We start from the raw sequence: 19,397 nt of genomic DNA, 5'->3' as shown, positions 1-19,397 counted from the left end.
AATGAAGCGTTTGCCTCTTAATAGGAAATCTGCATTTCATTGTAAAGACAGAACACTGTGTTCTCAATTTAGTTAGTCTCTAGAGGAGAAGGTCCTATTTTGTATGGTATGCTTATTCTATAGGATTGACCCAGATGCCAGTAAATTGAATGCAGGCCTGGATGACTGTAGGCAAATGTTAACTAACAGAACATGGAGAGGGCAACTTTCCCTTAGCCTTCCCAAGGAGAATATCACCATGAGCATGGCCACAATTTATCTCTGAAACATGAAAATCCTCTTTGCTATCTTCTTCAATCCACATACAGTCAATACCCTTACCTCTAGGTCCTCATGACCAAAGCCTTTGAAGTTTCTTACCATAGTACAACATGACAATTTTCTGCCCAAACTACTACAGCATCCCTTTTGCAGGTTTTCTAGTCCATAAACATTCCAAAATAAAACTTCTACTGGTGAGAGTAGTTTCTTCATTTTATCTTTGCACTAATATAAATTTCTGAGCATTGTTTTTGGTATCTCTCTATCAGTCCCACTATTGTATCTTATTTCACAATATTAATAATACCTTCCAGTTATATAGTATTCTTTACTTAGTCATAGAATCATAGGATTTTAGAACTAGAAGGACACTGAGATCATGTAAATCTAATGACTTTCCTCATCACACAGTTGAGGAAATTGAAGCCCCACATGTGAAGTGATTTAACCAGTGTCACAGATTTCATATCTCTTGAATCTAAAAGTATCTCCATTCTTAGTCTGAATTGGTCTTCATAACGGTCCTGTAAAGACACCATTTTTTTTTTTTTTTAGCATTTTAAAGATTTGAAAATTGAATCTCAGGGAGAGTAAGCAGCTTACCCAAGACCACACAGGAAGTGTGACCAGGTCCAGAAAAACAGAAAAAGCACTATCATAGTACATTCCAAAATATAGTTATTTCATCTAAGCTGGACTTCTTGTGGCCTTCTCACACTGGTTTGCAACTTTTTCTTTATATTGAATATTTTTCCTTTCTACCATGGTGTATTTTGTTTCTTCACTATGTGGTATGGGAGTTTAAAATTATCTTCTTCCAGCACAGCTTCTTTTTAATTCTATTAAGCCAAGTGAAGTCAAGAGACATGTATTAAGCACCTACAATACAAGCTTTTATTTAGTGTCTTTTATATCTTACTAGGCAAGAGAAAAGAAAAAGAAAAAAGGAAAAATACCCCCAGGGACCTTACATTTTACTGCTGGGAACCCTTTATTAGTAGTACTCATTCTTTTACCAACCAAAACAATTAGACACCAAAGTTATATCTTCAACTCAATTTACATTGATTTTATGTTCTTCTGTCTTATGAACCTGGTTATAACAATCACTACTCTCTATACATTCATCTAAATGATACTTCATAGGCAATGTAGTACAGCAGACAGGTTCCTAGACTTGGAATTAGGAAAACCTGGGCTCATCTCCTGCCTGACATAATTCCTAGTTGTGTACTCCTTTGAAAGTCAAGCAATCCTTCCATGCCTCAGTTTCCTCCTCTGTGATATGACAGTGATAATACCAGCTGTCTCATCAAGTTGTTGACAATATATGTAAAAGTTAAATTAATGTTTATAAAGCCATTTGAAAACCATATAGCGCTATGACATTTTAGTGCTTATTATTCTTTGAAGTGTCAAATACTGTATTATGCATCCTATGCACATTGAATCCTTAAATGTACTCTACATGATATTTGACAATTTAATTTCCAATTCTCTATTAGTAGGACATGCTTGTTCACTTATTCTTCCAGAAGTGATGATGGATTGGCCCTGATTTTGTTACACTTTTTCTCTCAGTCCTTCTTGTAAGTGGAGGCATGCATTGGCTGACTGGTAGAGGAGTTATTTGTATAATCCCTGATGGTGAAACAGAGCAAAGCAAGTTGGCCCACACAGAGTCAGCACCTTTGACCTCGGCTGCATTAGTACTATGGGCTAACCAACTGAGCTAACTATTTTGAAAGAACTGTTAGTAAGGAACATGAATGCCAAGATATTCTGGCACCATGTGTACACCGTCTAAATAATTATTTACAGTCTGAATACCATATTATAAAGCCTCTTGGAGGAGACACTAAACTCCTGTTCCAGGGCTTAGAGACCATGAGAACAGAACAAGTGAAGGGAGAAAAAATCAGAAGGGGCAATTGATTTAATTAGTTACTGGTGAAACAGATTAGTTACTGAAGGACAAATGATGAGAAGAATGACATGTTTTTCTTTCAGATGTCAACTAAGCAAGTCATTGGTATAACTGGAACCTGATCAAAGGTCCTAAAATTGTCATAAACAATTGAATATCTGTAGTTAGATAAATATCAGGTATTAGGCAAATGTTTGACTACTACTGCACCAGGGGCAGCTATGTTCAAATGTTTTACATAGGAAATTTAATTCATGGAAGTGATTATGAAAGGTTAGTGAGTTTGTAGCCTAGGAGGTTGTTCAAGTATAGATGTGAAGAATTCGTGCATTAGGCAAGTGATTGGCATCTAAGGTCCATTCCAGCACTAAGAACTTTATATTCAGATAACCAACTCTTGGATCATTTTAGCTGAATTTTAAGAAGTACTTGATCATTAATACAGTACGGATGAACTGGAAAAGAGAATTGTAAAGTTGGTGGGGAATGGTGGTAACATAACAGTAGATACTGACACATGAGGAAAAATTGTTTGGTGAGCTGGACATCAGACAAACTGATCACTCTCGTGTACACTCAAAGTTTTCAGAATAAAAATGGCTTCTTCCTTATTCTGCTTGGAGTCAGATCTGCTCAGCTCACAGTCACTGCACAGCTCATCCTCTTCAAGCTCTCCCTCGTGAAACACTGTCCAGTGGCCTGGCACAACATCATTTTCTCAGCCTGCTCAAGGGAGATTGTCTAACCTAAGGCTGGTTAACTATATTCTACACTCTGCCAACCATAGCATTTTTTCTTTTTAAGAAGCAAACAACAAAAAAAGTTTCTAAATTACATTTAAAATATTTATTTAAAGAATTTTAAAAGGAAAAACTTGGCGTTAATTTTCCTACAAATACCACAATTAGTAGAAGGAGGTTGTTTTCTTAGTAGTACTCAAATACTAGGAGATTTAATCATTTTAAGTAGAATTTTTTTCTTCAATAAAATAATTAATACAAGGTAATGTGCACTGCATTTTTTTTTAAAAGATAGAATATTCAGAATGAAGAATTTTTTGTTTTTTTTTTCAACTATAATATTCAGTCAGATGGACAAGAGTAGTGCTTAACTATCAACACATATATCCTCGACAGACATGGAAGGTAGATAATGACCTTTACCCAGAACTGAGTATTAAAAAGAAGGAGACTTCATTGCCTTTGGGATAATGTGCTATATTGTTAATGGACACCAAGTTTTTTCTAAAAATAAAGGTCCAACTTTTTATTGTCAGTATCTTTCCAGATGTGCATAATGGCTGTGAGACATAGAATACCAATCTCTGAGGAATTAAATTTAATTTGCCAAAAGGCAAAGGGGAGGTGCCTCGTGGGTATAATATGAAATATTTTTAGTAAAGAATTGGGCACAAGAAATTCCTTAATGGATGTCATAAGAAAGCTTTGTGACTGTAAAATGAGGCAGATCAGTCATGTGATAACACTGATGAATAGCTTGTGTGTATCAGAGGTACTGAAGGAATGTCAAGAGATCAAGGAAAAGATCCCCAGTATACTCTATAAGCCTCTTGTACAAAATTTACAGGAAGGATATGGAGTTGGTTGCAAAGGATAAGAAGATGTGGCTAAATTGTGATAGAAACCATTGGAAAGTAAATCTACATTGATAAGATTATAGATCCATTGAAGCTTCGAAGTATATAATTGATGAAAAGGGTAAAGTGAAGGGAAAGAGACTCACAGATGGTAAAAAAAAAAACTGGCGAATTTCAAACACAAATGTAGAAGGGCCCCATTCTTCTGACACCTCCAGGGGTTAGAGAAGACAGGATTTGCAGAAGGGAGTTTGTTGCCATATGGAAAGAAAAGGCAGATGAAGAGTTGAAAATGAGTGCTGAAAAATTATGGTTTGGAGTCAGAAAAACATGGAATGCCAATACAAATAGCATTGAGCATCCAGAAGGGGCTCATTCTTTGAACTGTGATATTTGTTTGACTCTCATTGAATTGTTCACTGTTCCAGGTCTTTTCTCACTTTTCTCCATTACAGGAGAAGCTAAGTAAGTTGTTATTCTGCCTCTCCCTCTGAAATAATAATTAAATTGGTGATTCTATATTAACTTACTTCTCATTTGGGAAATAACTGGAACTTTTATTTACTGGGCAAACTCTTTCCAACACATTCAGTCTATGTCTGCTCTTTCAAATTAATTTTTTCAAATTGTTTAAGCTACCCTGGCATTGTTAAATTCCAGTGGATCCCTCATGCTTCCAGGATTGAATATCCTCGGTTTAGCATTTAAAGCCATTCATAACCTGACCCCTTCCTCCTTTTCTAGTCTTCTTACACATTACTGGCCTTCATGTACTCCCATAGTGATCCAGAGGCACTGGCCTTCTTGCTGCATCTCACACAAAATATTCTGTTCCACAATTTGGGCATTTTTTACTCTCTGTCCCCATGCTTAGAAATCTCTCCTTTTTCAACTCTGTCTCCCAACTCCCTTGACTTCCTTGAAATACCAGCTAAATTCCTACCATATTGAAGAAGTCTTTCCTGATTCCCCCTTAATTCTATACTTTCCCCTGTTGATTATCTCCAGTTTACCCTGTTCCTAATTTTACTGTTCCTAAACTAAGTGGCTCAGTGGATAGAGTGCCAAATTTGGAGTAAAAAAACCTAAATCTAGCCTCAGATACATATTGACTGTGTGACCCTAGACAAGTCACTTGACTCCGTTTGCCTCAGTTTTCTACCTGTAAAATGAGCTGCAGAAAGAAATGGTGAATCATTCCAGTATTTTTACCAAGAAAACTCCAAATAGAGTCACAGAGAGTCAAACTGAAAAACAAAAACAGCCAAACTACAACAATATCTGATTTGTGAAGAGTTATATATGTTGGAATGGAAAGGGACTTTAAAAAGGGAAATAGAAACGGAAGTAGTAGAAGACAAGATTAAAAAAATATATAAAAGAATGATGAAGGATGAGAAAAAAGGATAGGGGGAATTGAACCAGAGCATTACAACTTATGCTTCATTGATCAAATTTAAGTACTGTACATTTCAGCCTTTTGTGGATCTTATATATTTGGATTTTCCCTAAAACAAAGGTAAAGAGGGATGGTGAGTTAAACCGACAGTGGCAAGAGAGAATAAAGTATGCCAAAGACAAAACTTTTCTTTTTATATGAGGCTTCCCCTCTCCTATTGAAAAGAAGCCTGGAGTTATAAAAGGAAAGCCAGGGAGTCTCAGATTAGATTCCAGAAGACCATGTGTGTGTCTTCAGTGTTTTACATCTGGCTTTTTGTAATATCATGAAAAGAATGTCAACATGGATTGTAGTGATATTTTGTTTAGAAGTTTTACCATGTCCTTTGAAAGATTTGAAATGATAGCTCAGTAGTTATGTTAGGGCATGCTTACCAGCAAGCAAAAGAAGGAAGAAATTTATGGCAATATTAAAATTTGGGTTGGAGGGCAATAGTATTTGTCAAGGACAGATGGATGAATGGATGGGTGGACGATCAGAATTTCTGTAGGTTAAGTTTAATATCCTTGGGCTAAGTGTTTGGCTCTCAAAGTTATCACGTTTAAGGGACTTTTTTTTCTTTCATTCTAGTGATAGAATTAAGAAAATTAAGGAATCCTTTACCCAGAACATTATATTTTAAAACAGAAGATTCTTATTCTGTACAAATTTTTACAAATAGAGTTCTAAACAAAATTGTATTCTATACAAATGCACTTTTAAAATGTCCTTTGTTCTGATCTTGTCATTAATCTTCAGTCAGAAACCCAGCTGTGAAAGACCATCTGTCCAGATCATCCACATCTGTCTTTATGTTAGGTGACATCTGTTTTGACTCTTTTTATCAGAATTGCACAAAGTTCTATTGTGGGTGAGGTGGGTTGTGATGCTCATAGGAGATAGGAGCAGGTGCTGGTCTCTCTCATAAAACGTCTGTCCATTTTTAAGGATCAGAAGCCACCCATGTTGTTGCGAGATGCATATAATTCTGTCCAATTGGGGAGGAATGAAAACCATAGTTAGAGGGGAACCTCTTATTGAACATGAATTTTTCTGTTTCTCATCTTATTCCCTAGTAAGTAAAGCAAGGCATGGTCTTAGTAACATACCAAACACCTAGGCTGTCAGGTTGGATATATCAAAACCATTCATTTGTATGACTTTTAATAGCATTGATAATAGTACTTTAAGGCTTCCAAAGTACTTTACATATTTTAATTCATTTGATACTAACAACCCTCTGAGGTTCATTTTTCAGATAAGGAATCTGAAATACAGATTTTTTAAAATGATTTGCACAGGGACCACATAGCTAAGGACTATTCAAGCCAAGATTCAAACCTAGGTCTCCCTGGCTTCATGTTCCTCACTCCATACACTCAGCCTCCTAGCTCCTTGACTTAATTCTAGTGAAACTGAGCATAGACTGGGAAGCCAACAGAGGTAAAAATTAAATGCTTGGATAGCCAGAAAAAACAAATATTTTGAATATGCCCAGACCTTGCCCCATTCTTCCATCTTCAGCCAGCTCCTACCTACTAAATCAAACCTCACATGAAATCCAACAGAAGCTATGTTGTAAAGCCCACTGATACCTCCTTCTGGCCACAAAAACAAAATAAAAAACAAAAATAGTTTTAAAACTGGCAGCACTAAATTATCCATGAGAAAAAACACCAACAAATCCAGGAATAACAAGGCTCAGCTTACTGTGGATCTTTCTCAGAATTCCTTTCCCGGTCTATTAAACAAGAAGTGAAATCCACAGAAAGAGAACAGGGGTGTACATTGCATTTTTCTCCCAGAAAAGGTATGACATGCTTTGTAATTCTTTGACTACATCACTTCTGATCCCTAAGGGGAGAAAAAGGCAACAGAAAACAACTCTCATATCTTGACTCTGATTTGGCAAAGCAAGGAACTGGTTGCAAAAATCCTCTTTTCAACAGTGTGAACGCTGTCTTTATTTAAAGGCATGTCTTGGACTGTATTCCTTGGGTTCTCTTTTCTTCTGAAATAAAGACTTCCTCCATGAAAATCCCAGGTCGATGCCTCATTGTGGTCTGGAAGTGACCCTCTACTCTCACTGACCATACCAGCAGACTACAGGATTTGGCAGGGTCCGGCTAGAAAAAATTTTTTTAAAGCTTTTAAATTTGGACCTAGAGAATGATATAAATGCTGTTTCAGGACAAATGATGATCACTCTGTCCCTTCTAACTCACAATTCTTGACCAGCCTTGCAGAGGTCAGAGGGGTTTGTCACTGAACTGTATTCAGAGATTTTCCAGTCTTTGTTGTATTTTAATCAGGTCTAAGGCTTTTTATATTCCAGATAACTCCCTAGGGTCTATGTCTGTTTTCATCCAAATTAACCAGGTTTGTCATCACTATAAAATTGTAATCACATAAGAAAATAGTGAAATTTAATACATTAAGTAATAAACTGTAATTTGTTTTACTTCATCTCCCTTTTAAAATGGTACAGTCTAAAGGGTAGTGAATTTAGAGTCAAAGCTCCTGAGTTCAACCTACTTCTGCTCACAGCCTGGCCTCTGGCAGGTCACTTCTCTTCTCTGAAATGGGGCAATTGTATTAGATAGTCTTAAAGGGGTCTTCTAGCTCTACATTTTGTGCTTTCTTATCAAAATTTCTTATGTTATTATTTAACTAGACCAAATTTCTTGAAGAAATGAAGATTCTGGAATTTTTCTGAGATCATCCTCCACCCATTATGTGCTTTGATTGAGCAGGCAGTTGGTAAATCTTTGATATATGTCATAGCTAGAATTTACATAGCATTCTAAGACTCAGAATGGTATCCCAGAGAATCACTTGTGGGTCTTCAGAGTTTACAATTGGATTTTTATAATATCATGGGAAAAAATGTTACCATAGATTATGGTGATGCTTTGATTAGAATTTTTACCATGTTCTTTGAAAAATTGGAAATGATAGTTTGGTAGGCATAGTTGGTTAGCATGTGAAGGCATGCTAACCAACAAGCAAAAGAGGAAAGGACTTTATGGCAACATTAAAATTTTGTAATATGTAAAACTTGTACATATACTATTTTATTTGACCCAGCAATCTTGTGAGAGAGGGAAGGAGATAGCTAGATAGGTTTACAATATATATATATATATAATAAATAATATATAATAAATTACATAAATGTGTAAATTATAATATATTATATAAAATATATATAAATCACACAAACATATAAGGTATTCCATATATTATATACAATATATTACATATAATAAATAGTAAAATAATATATGGAATATATAACATTATATAACATGGTATACATGATATGACATGATATATAGATACACCTACTTTGTGCTAGGCACTGGACACTAAAGATTTGAATACAAGCAAGACAGTCTCTGCCTTCAGGGAATTTATATTCAAATGGGGCAAGACAACACATAGAGGAGAACTGGAAAGGAGGCAGGGTAGTGCATGATGGATGTGAAGGCTAGTGCTACAGTCATTGTCATCATTTTATGAAGAGGTGATGAGTTCAAAGGAGTTTGGAATCTTTCCTGTCCGTCATTCATCGCACAGTAAATCAGATGCAGGAGATGAACCCAGGTTTCTTCTGACTCCAAATCATTGTTCTTTCCCTTATATTAAACTGCACCTAAATAGGTATTGAAGTAAAGTAAACTGAATTACAGATTAAGAATATTAATTGTATAAAAATGATGGGCTGTTATCTTTGTTTAGGAGGCTAGGGGGTGGGGAGGGAGGCTCAATACCGGGCTGACTTTTAGTGGATGTATATAAAAGGGTTGTGCTTGTACATAAATCATTTTACTTATTTCTGTACCTGAAATGATACAGTATCTATTATTATTTTTTTTCTTCTCTTTCTTCGAAAACAGCAGTTCCTAAGAAAGTTAATAGAGTACTATTCTTATCAACAATTTTTATGTATTAGAAGCACATTGAGAATTTGTAGGGATGCCTGGGACAATTATACACATATACCCCATCAAGAAAAGGAGACTGAGATTAAAATGTAGAAAAATCACTTTCTATTAAACCATTCAATCTCTGAGAAATGTTTAAAAAGAAAACTCTCTCTCTAGATCATAAGCAAATAAGCAGCAACAATAAGTTTCATTTATGTAATGCTTTAAAGTTTGCATTGTGTTTTCCTTACAATGATACTATGAGGGAGAAAAGTGAGATTTATAAAGGCTAAGTGTGACTTACTCAGACCCTCCCTGCAATGAAAGGACAGTGTTAGGATTTGAACCCTCATTTTCTAATGCAAAAACAGGACTCTTCCCACCTCCAACTCTGCCTCTCCTTGCTCTAGATTTAGACTGAGATGTTTTTCATTGGAAGTCTGACTCAAAGCCATTTCATGTGATGCTAGAAAACACTTGTCTTTCCTAAATAGAATGTAATAGGTTTCCATATGGCATAATGGTCACCAAGGGAAGGAAAACCCCACTGGCAGCTACTGTATGCTCTCCTCTAGCCAAAGTTGCTTAGGCATGTGAAGATGCTGATTTTGCAGCAGGTGTGTGTTGTGTTCTCCATGATCTTTGTGTGCAGTTCAATTAGCAACTGTGACATCTGTTGTTTGCTGCTATAGATTCATTGCAGCCAGTGAGACCTGCCATACAGCTCTGCCTGGAAGCAATACAATGCTGTGTTTAATCAACTGTTTGTATTCTGATCTATTTATCTAACTCCTTTGCTTCTGGCTTCTCCAGAGGTGAATCTGTATGGATGCAGCAGCATTTTTAAAACTCTCTCCATGAGCATTCACTCCCTGCTTCCCAGTAGACACAAGGCTTCTCCTAAATCCAGCAATGAGCAGCAGCTCACTGAGCCTCACCCCCACCTCCAGCAGTAAGCAGCTCATTGGACCTCCACTAGAAAAAAATGGCAATAAAAGATAAACACTTGAAGAGTCTAAAATGTGTGGTCTGTAAAGTACTATAAATGCCAGCTGTTTTCATTCCTTTTAAAAAAAATCGATGATAGTTTCTCTTGTTACATCACATATATTTCTCAATGTTTCCCTCTCCTCTCCTCTCCACAGCAAGCTGTCCCTTGGAACAAAGATGTTTTTAAAAAGGAAAAAAAAATCAGTTGAGAAAACCCTAGAAACACATCAGTTGTATCTGATATAGTACATACAGTACTTCATAGTCATAAACTCATAGGCTCCTTCACCCCTGAAGAGAGGGAGATGCATTTTCTAAAAGCTTTTCTGGGTACAATCTTGGCCTTATTTGCAATGTTGGGTTTAGTTTTATTTTTATCTATGTTAATACTGTTTGTAGTATTATATACTGTTTTCTTGGTTCTGCTTAATTCACTCCACATCATTTCATATGCCTTCCAATTCTCCCTCAAATTCTTCAAATTTGTCATTTCTTACAGCACAATAATATTCTTTCACATTCATGTGTCATAATTTCCCATCAATTTGCCATATTTTGTTTAGCCCATTGCAAAAATCAACAGGCACCTAGAAGCATCAATTTAGAGAGGAGAAGAAATCTTTAGATACCATTGAGAATCCAACAACCTAATTATAGAGAAGAGAAAACTAAATGCTCAGAGTTTAAATGACTTGCCCAGCAGCACACAGCTAATTGTCTAAGGCCAGATTTAAATGCAGATTCTGAATCTAGTGTTCTATCCACTTTACGACCTATTTGTCTCCACCTATTTATTTTCCCCCCAATCCTTTGCTACTGCTTCTTCAGGATACTTCCACATGTCAGTCAGAAGAGAACTAAGTTCCATTCCAACTTTAGTTGGATGATCCCATTTTCCTTTCATTTATAGACATCTCCAAACCTCAAACTTTCACATACTCTTGCATTTAACATGCATGTGTGTAGCAGCAAGCAACCCAGCATCCCCAGGGGTGCTGCCACCACAGGTTCTTGAATCTGCTTTGATAAAGGAAAGCAACTCAAAATGGGTTAACAAGCTTACTTTAATCAGTCAGATATGTATCATTTACCTAGTTCAGGGGAAAAAGGTCAGCACCCTGAACTTCAGAATATACAGACAGAATTATCAAGACAGAGAAACAAATCAAATAGACAGTATTCCAAACTGTCCAACCATTACATTCATACCAAATCAACATCTGGGTTTCAAAGCCGGGGGGAGGGGAGGGTGCTCTGGACAACGGCTTCCCAGAGTTTCATCTGATCAAATCACAGAACACTTCTCAAAGTGAGCCCCAAAACAAAGCTACACATCAGGGCTTATATAGCCTTCTCCTGGCTCAGAGAATGTAACAACCTTATTGACCCATGGCCAATCCAGAAGTATCTACTGAAAAACAAGCCTCCCACCCCAGGCTCCAGGTGTACTTTAGCCTAGGGGCAGGGAAGATCTTTAAAATTTACATTCCCATTACCATATGATAAAAATGCTTCTTCTCACATTACTTTCTTCTTCTTTCCCTCCTTCCTTCCCACATTTATGAACCACCTATTCTACATTATATGGTATACTTTCACTAGTCACAGCATAATCTATAGTCCCTACCTTCGAGGGTTTACAATCAATCATATTCCGTATAGATTATCAGAATGCAAATTAAAATATAACAAGTGTATGTGAAAATTTCAGAGTGCTCAGTTCAAATGAAGGTAAAACCACCCAAGTGTGGGGCATCAGATAAAGCTTCATTGAAGGAAGAAGAGATGTTTGGCCTTTAAGTTGGGTCTTAGGAGTCATAGAATCATAGGCTTCATAAATGTATAACTGGCAGGGATCTCTAGATCATCCATTCCAGCTCCATTTTTACAAATGGGTAAACCAAGGCCCAGAGTGGTAAAGTGACTTGCTCAGGTCACAGTGGTAGAATTGATTTTAACCCTGATCCTCTGATTCCAAATATAGCATTTTGGAAAATTTCAGGGACCCTTGAGCAGAATTTATACTATTGTAGACATTGCAGGGTTGTGTGGGTTGGGGAAGGGCACAAAGAATTGTAATCGTTTCTCAAACCCTTTACTTTCCTTCCTCCCTCCTCCCCACCCTTGCCCCATCCTTAAGAACTAGTGGGGAGGGAGGAGTGAAAAGACAAGAACCAAAGCATAGGGGGTTTTTTGTTTGTTTTTAAGGTTGTGTGTGTGTGTGTGTGTGTGTGTGTCTGTGTCAGTGTGTAAATGGCAATAAATAAAAGCCCTTTAAGGAAAATAGAGAAAGCTGCCCCTCTCTTTATACTATACTGGTTCTGATACCCTGAAGAAACAATGAATTAAATTGCTCTCCCTTGGTCCTCAGGGAGCTACAACAGCCTTTTGAAAGATTCTATTTCCATGCAGAGAATAGAATGGATTTGAACCAATGATGAAGCCAAATTCTTCTTTGAGATTACCAATATGTAAAAACTGCCAAACAGAGAGTTAAATGACTAATTCAAAAGGAGTAGGGAAAGGGCAGGGAATGATGTACGCGGGATTTCTACCATTCCTCCATCTAAGCCCTGAATATTGAAACGTTCCCCTTCACTTGTTGTGGTTGTTCAATATTAAGTCCTGCTTCCACAGCGTCTGGATGCTCTGTAGAGAACACTAGCGGACTGAGAATGAGAACAGCACAGATTAATAAGGAGCTACTGCCAACATGTAGGCCCTGCGGTCCGTGAATCTACAAATGTTTGGGAAGTCTTGACGTTCATGGTCATGACTACAATCCGTGTAACTAGCTTGGCCCTGGAAATATAATTGATAGAGTAAATCACTTTTGCATGTGATTTCTTGGAGCTTGAAGAATGGTAGAAGCCAAAACGAATCATAAGCCATAGGTCCCCCTGAATTCAAATAAAACATATTTCTTGTTTGATCTCCTCTACCACGCCCTTGACCCTTTTTGGGTAATAATAAAGGAGAAGGGGAATGTTGCCCATTTTGTTTTTAAGTAGCTGTACCTACAAAGTTAAGCTATTCAGACTGGAGAAGTGACTTAATCTTGCATGTTCTTGTGGGGTTTTTTTAATTATTAGACTTAAAATCCTCTTCCAATGTATCACCTTTTAAAGACCCGCCTTCATACAGCCAAACATTATGAAAACCAGGCGCATTGTAATGCAGAACCCCAAGGAATGCATGATTGGAATAGCAGACTAGAAAAGTCTCTTAGTAACATTCCTATGATAATAGGTTTACACAAGTGATAGAAATAGGATATCAGCTAGCTTTCTCTGAACACAAGGATATACATATACTTATGCATATGTTAGAGTTAATGTATGTGTGTGGGGGTTGAGGGGGAAGGGTACAGATCAGCATTTTAGGAACATTGCTTTCTGAGTCATTTCTATTCTCAACCTGATGACTTGTTTATGTCTGTCTCTTTTAGAGGTTCTCAGCATAGTGAAAACGTGATCATTAGCCTTTAGAAAGATATAATAGAATGCAATATCCCTTTGCCAGCCTCCACAAACACAGTCCTGATGGGCTTGATGGGAGACAATGGGAGATAGAAAGAGGAAGAGATTTGGTTGCAGAAATCACATTTTGAGCATCACCCTGCCCATTATTAGCAGTGGCAGTGAGCAAGTCACTTAAAATAAATTATTTTTTATTTACTTTAAGCTCTCTGACTTTCTTTGTAAAATAGAAATAAAAACACTTATAATGCATAGTTTATAGAACTGTTTTGAAGAAATTGCTTTATAAATTGTAAAACTATGTAGGTGTGAATCGTTGCTCTTATTGTCAACAAAAATAACGATGTAAATAATAATATACTAGTAGTCTCTGATGAAGGCAGAAGCTTACAAATAAAGTCATCATTAGATTAAGAATATAAATATCTAAATAGGTGTTATCTATTTTAGTTATTTACTGAACCTATATATATGTGCATGTGGATTTGTATATACATGTACATATAAATATATTTACACACATACAATACATTGGAAGAACTGCAGTCTCACTGGTGATTCCTTCTGTGATGCATAGCCTCTATTACTTAGTAGATAATGTTATGAATTAATCGTGCCCCATGCCCCACCCCCATCATGTGTCTATATTTCTCTTAATGAGCGTCTCCAAACTAACAACTTGTCCTTGAATAACAGTTGGTCTCCATGCCCTTAATCAAAGCCCCTTCAAGTTTGAGTGCTCTACTGGAACAGGGGACTTAAGGTCACCTCTCAGTGCCAGGAGAATACATTAGAGACCAGGTGTACATTTCAGTATGTAAAGGATCCATGATTTCATGCATATTCTGTCTACCTATGCAGATAACGATCTACTCCATGGTGGAATTGTTTAAGTCTGCTATGCTAAATAGTTTAAGGTGTTGTGCTGAAAAATATTCATCACCTGGTGACAATGATCCTCTATAATTACATACACACATAACTGTGTATATACATATGTATACATTCATTTAATTATATCTAGTTATGTACATATTTATGTACATAGGTGTATATATATATTTCCTTCTTCCACTAAAATAGCTAGACTTTTAAATTACTAAATGTCATTTATATATGTATGACATAACATATGCATGCATACATTATATATCACTTAATATATAACATGTATTTTCTATTTTGCTCCCTTTTCTCTGACAAAAAAAATATTTTAACTGCAGTGGGAAAGGAGATTGACTAGGAGGACTAAAAGTCCCAGGAAAAAATTATGTTGCGTGAGTTCTACTCCCTTATATATTTCTATGTGCATGAAATATGGTCAAATTAATATGAAAAGCAGACTTTAAAAGCAAAGAAATCATGAAAAGGAGCCACCAGGCTCAAAGTGGGGAAAGGTAGATGTGGTGGCATATGGCAGGTGGTAGACAGGGGATGGGGCAGTTATGGGCATGAAGGTATGTGTACAGACTGATTCTTTTTTAAATAATCTGGTAGTAGCTTGTCTTTCCTTCTTAGGTCATTGTATATTAGAATATGGGCTCTCATACATTGCTGTGATTTTTAAAACTATTGATGTCTTTTGGTTGGCTAGGGACAACCTGGCATAATTGATAGAGAACAAGTCTGAAAGCTAGGAAGACCTGGGAAAAGTCCTGGCTCAAGACACACATTGACTGTGTGACCCCTGGCAACTCTCCTCAATATATTTTGAAGCTGTTAGCAATTCCCTAAGATTCTGAGATCCAGAGAAGATGCTGACCAGCTATGGAAGAGGGAATTTCCTCACCCAGGAATTCCCTGTATCAATTAAATCGCAGACTATTTCCTATCTTATATTTGTTTGGTTTTTTACATCACCTACATTTCCCAATATATCTCCCTCACTCCACCCAGAATATATATTTCCTATAATAAAGAATACAAACTTAAAAAAAAAAAACACATAGAAATCTTAAGTTTTAATCTCCGGGGTTTTTTTTCCTTCCTTAATTGCAAGACAAAATGAAAAAAATTGTCCTCTAATATATTTTGTTCAATTATTTCAGCCCTGTCTGACTCTTTATGACCCCATTTGGAGATTTCTTGGCAAAGATACTAGAGTGATTTGCCATTTCCTCTGTCAGCTTATTTTATAGATAAGGGACTAAGACAAACAGTACTAAGTGACTTGCTTAAGGTCTTTACCTTTGCCATTTTACCATGAAATTGGGCATGTAGGTGGCAAAGTAGGTAGAGTTTGTGGCCTGGAGTCAGAAAGACTTACCTTCCTGAGGTCAAATCTGGTCTCAGACACCTACTAGCTTATGTGATTCTGGGTAAGTCACTTAACCCTGTTTGTCTCAGTATCTTCAGCTGGAAATGGAGAAGGAAATGGCAAACAACTTTGCCAAGAAAACCCCAAATGGGGTAACAAAGAGTTGGATATGACAGAATAAAAATGGCTGAACTGTATCGAGTGAGATATTGTATGTTAATGTAAAGCTTAAATAATGACACAAATATTTTTACTGTCCATTTTTCTTCTCCCTTCATATAATGCTTTCTTATTTCCTCCCAATTTGTTAGCAGATACATCTTTCCTTTTTTTTTATTTGCATTGTCAGTAGTTCAGTATTTGACCTGATTTTTTATAAGTGTGGTCCTTCCCACTACAAATATCCTAACTCTTCTGTGCTTAGGGGATGGTCCTGGTGAGTTTCTTTGAAAAATTCGGCTCTCTTCAGAAGACCATCCAATGAGCTCTGCAAACTTAGCCAAGTTGATCCTCTGATCCCCAAATAAAATATATACATTCAGCTCATTGCACTCTAGAAACCCCTGAAAACTTGTAGAACCTATCAGACCTCATTCTCTATAGGCATAACCTGTTTAAAACCCATGTAGCCATAACAAGTCAAGATAGGACTTTATTGAACAATGTTTGTATCTCTTTCTCATTTATGGCATTCAGTACATTTCTTTTTTATTTCCTTATCTGTTTCTTCTCCTCCTTTTTCTCCACTACCCCTTTATTTTCTGTATATTATTTGGACTGCAAAGCTTAGAATTATTTTCATCATCTCCTACACATTTATCCCCTGACAAAGAGAAAGTTTTAGTCACATGACTGTGTAGCTACATGTGATAGCTGCAGCAACACGAAACCTGGAAGTTGTGTTTCATATAGGGCCATTACAAGGATATTTGTCCTTCCGTTCAAAGGAGAAAAAAAGAGAGTTGGTAAGGAGAGGGCAGAAAGAAAAACGGTTTGGTTTTGGAAACAAGCAATTCATTTTAAGCAGTGAGTAAAGGGGAAAAGAAAAAGCAGCTATTTTACTTAGCTGTTTACGTGATATAACTACTGGCTTGACTTTTCAATTACTCCCACCATATGAAAAGGAATTATGATAACTCCTTTGAACGGTGTGTTTTTAAAACTAACCCTCTTGGATTGCTTCTTAATATGATGTACATTCTCTGACTGTAATTTTCTGCTGAGCAATTGTTTCAGTAAGAGTACAATCTGACATAGAAGGCCATTTAAAAATATGGCTTCTGGGAGCCACCTTAGTATTTGTATCAGCATGATAAAATGTAAGAAATTTTATTCGTGAAGTAATTAAAATGTATGGTATTAAAACTTCAGTACCATTTTCTTTATATATTCTAAAACAAACATAAGAAAGAAAAAGTAAAGTAATACAATATATCAAAAAAGCCTGCATCTAAAAATATTACGTTCTCAAAAGCTAAATTTAATTCTCTAGGGATTTTCCAGTGGTTAGTTAGCAAGGAAAAGGGTCTGGGAGGTGGGGGGGGCATTCCTTAACAAAGGAATAGAGAAAAGGAAGGGAAGGGAGAGAGAGAATAGGATCACATGGACATTATTCTTATATGCAACTTGAAAAGAAATTTGAAGGGGAAAAAAAGAGTATAATGTAGAAATACACATAAAGTAAACATGAAACTGGACTGAAGCAGGGAGAAAAAGGAAAAGGACTGACAAAAAAAGGTAGAGTTAGAGATAGAATAATCATAAGGAAAAAAATCTAATAATTTCTAATGCTTGAAGTTATGATTATAAATACTGATTATAATTTCTCTTTGCGCTAGGAGAAGAGGGAGAGGGAAGAAGTTGTAATCAGACCATTCTAACTGTAAATAACTAGTACTGATTTCATTCCCCTTTTCTTTTTGTTCCCTTTTTTTCTTTTAAAAAAGAGGAGGTAGAGTAGGACACATCAAAACGAGGAAACATTATGATAGGAAATGATGGACATAAACTGAATAATCCTAACCAAGAACGTGAATGGGAAGAACTCAATTATACAATGGAAGAGGGAATCAAAATGAGACAATGTTGGGGTTTGTTCTTTGTTTTGGGTTTTTTTGTTTTTGCTTTTTGGAGGAGGATGGCAGAACAGTTGGGGTTAAGTTACTTGCCCAAGGTCACACAGCTAGTAAGTGTTAAATGTCTGAGGCCGAATTTGAACTCAGGCCCTCCTGACTCTGGGGTCAGTGCTGTATTCACTGCACCGCCTAGCCACCCGTATAATTGATTTTTAAAGCAATTGCAATAGAATATGAGGAACAGGCTAGAAGTCAAATGGCAAAGTATTAAGAAGATGGTGGATGGTGAAGAACTAGAGCTATTTTGTGTAATCAACTTTCCAGAAAACTTTGACAATGCTGGTATTGTAGAGAAGAGCAATGATATGGTAGCTGGATGAGGCAGAGGTCAAGGATAGATTTTTTGTTGTTGCTGGTTTTATTCATGGTGAGAAATAAGATTTTTTTTTCTAGAGGCAGGTAAATAGCCACAGTAGTATATAAATGATAGTTCATTTGACCTGCTTATAACTCTGCATGAAAGATCCCTTCCCATTTTGCTCCTATTTTATTAAGATATTAAAGCTATACCATTGTATTTGTTTTATTTTGCTACCTTTTATAGTTGAAAAATCAAGAAATAAAACATTCTTACTGTAGATACACAAATAGGAACTTTTGCTGATGGATTTCCTTTTTCAGGTGGAGTCTTGGGTAGCATAACTCACTTGGAAGTCAGTGTGGTGTCATGGTGCAAGGGCTTTTTTTCAGAAGACCTAGGTTTTTGCCATTCATTAGAATCAGTAACTTAGTGTTCAAAGGAACCTTAGAGCTCATCCACCCCTTCACTTGACAAATATGGCAACTGAGGATCAGGGGAGAGATCACCTATGGTGGCATGAGTAGTAGGTAGCAGAGCTTAGACTAGGACTCGGGGCTGTTGCCTCCAAAGTCCAGTGCTTTTTTCCCCCACTAAAACACATTGTTTCTTCTCTCTATGATCCTGGAAAATTCAGGTTACTTCTCTAGAGATCAGATTCCTCAATTACAAAATAAGAGGTGATACTAGATGATCTCTAAAGATTGTTCCAGTTTCTAGGAAATGCTTCCTTTCTTAGAAAGCATTTTACATACTGTCCTGTCAGGGATAATGTTTTGTCTAAATTTGGTATCATCTTCATCAGCTAAAAATAATTTTTTTGACATCCAGTAAGAACTTAATAAATGTTTCTATCAGACCATGAGACCAATGAGTGCAGGGATTATATCTCATAAAACATTTGCAAAAGCTCCTTCTCCATCCCACACCACCTAGCACAGTGCTATGCATAAAACATGCATTTGATATATTTTCAAATAATTAATTGAATTATGTGAATAATTCAATGTGAATTTACAGTAGAAGCAATATGGCTTATTTTGGATATAACACAAGTCATATTATGTCCCTCCAGGAAAAAGCACA

At 36.4% G+C, this 19,397-nt stretch overlaps 1 protein-coding gene across 2 annotated transcripts in view; it reads left to right on the top strand.

Moving 5' to 3' along the window:
- FBXL7 (F-box and leucine rich repeat protein 7) overlaps positions 1-19,397 on the top strand; it is a 490,782-nt gene that overhangs the window by 124,284 nt on the left and 347,101 nt on the right. The window lies entirely within an intron of this gene.

The sequence above is a fragment of the Petaurus breviceps genome, unplaced genomic scaffold (genome assembly GCF_028583685.1).
Source record: "Petaurus breviceps papuanus isolate PSGF00001 unplaced genomic scaffold, PetGlider_PUasm1.0 47, whole genome shotgun sequence".
Lineage (NCBI taxonomy): Eukaryota > Metazoa > Chordata > Mammalia > Diprotodontia > Petauridae > Petaurus > Petaurus breviceps.
The sequence above is the reverse complement of the archived record's forward strand: the minus strand, read 5'-3'. Positions and strand labels throughout refer to the sequence as shown.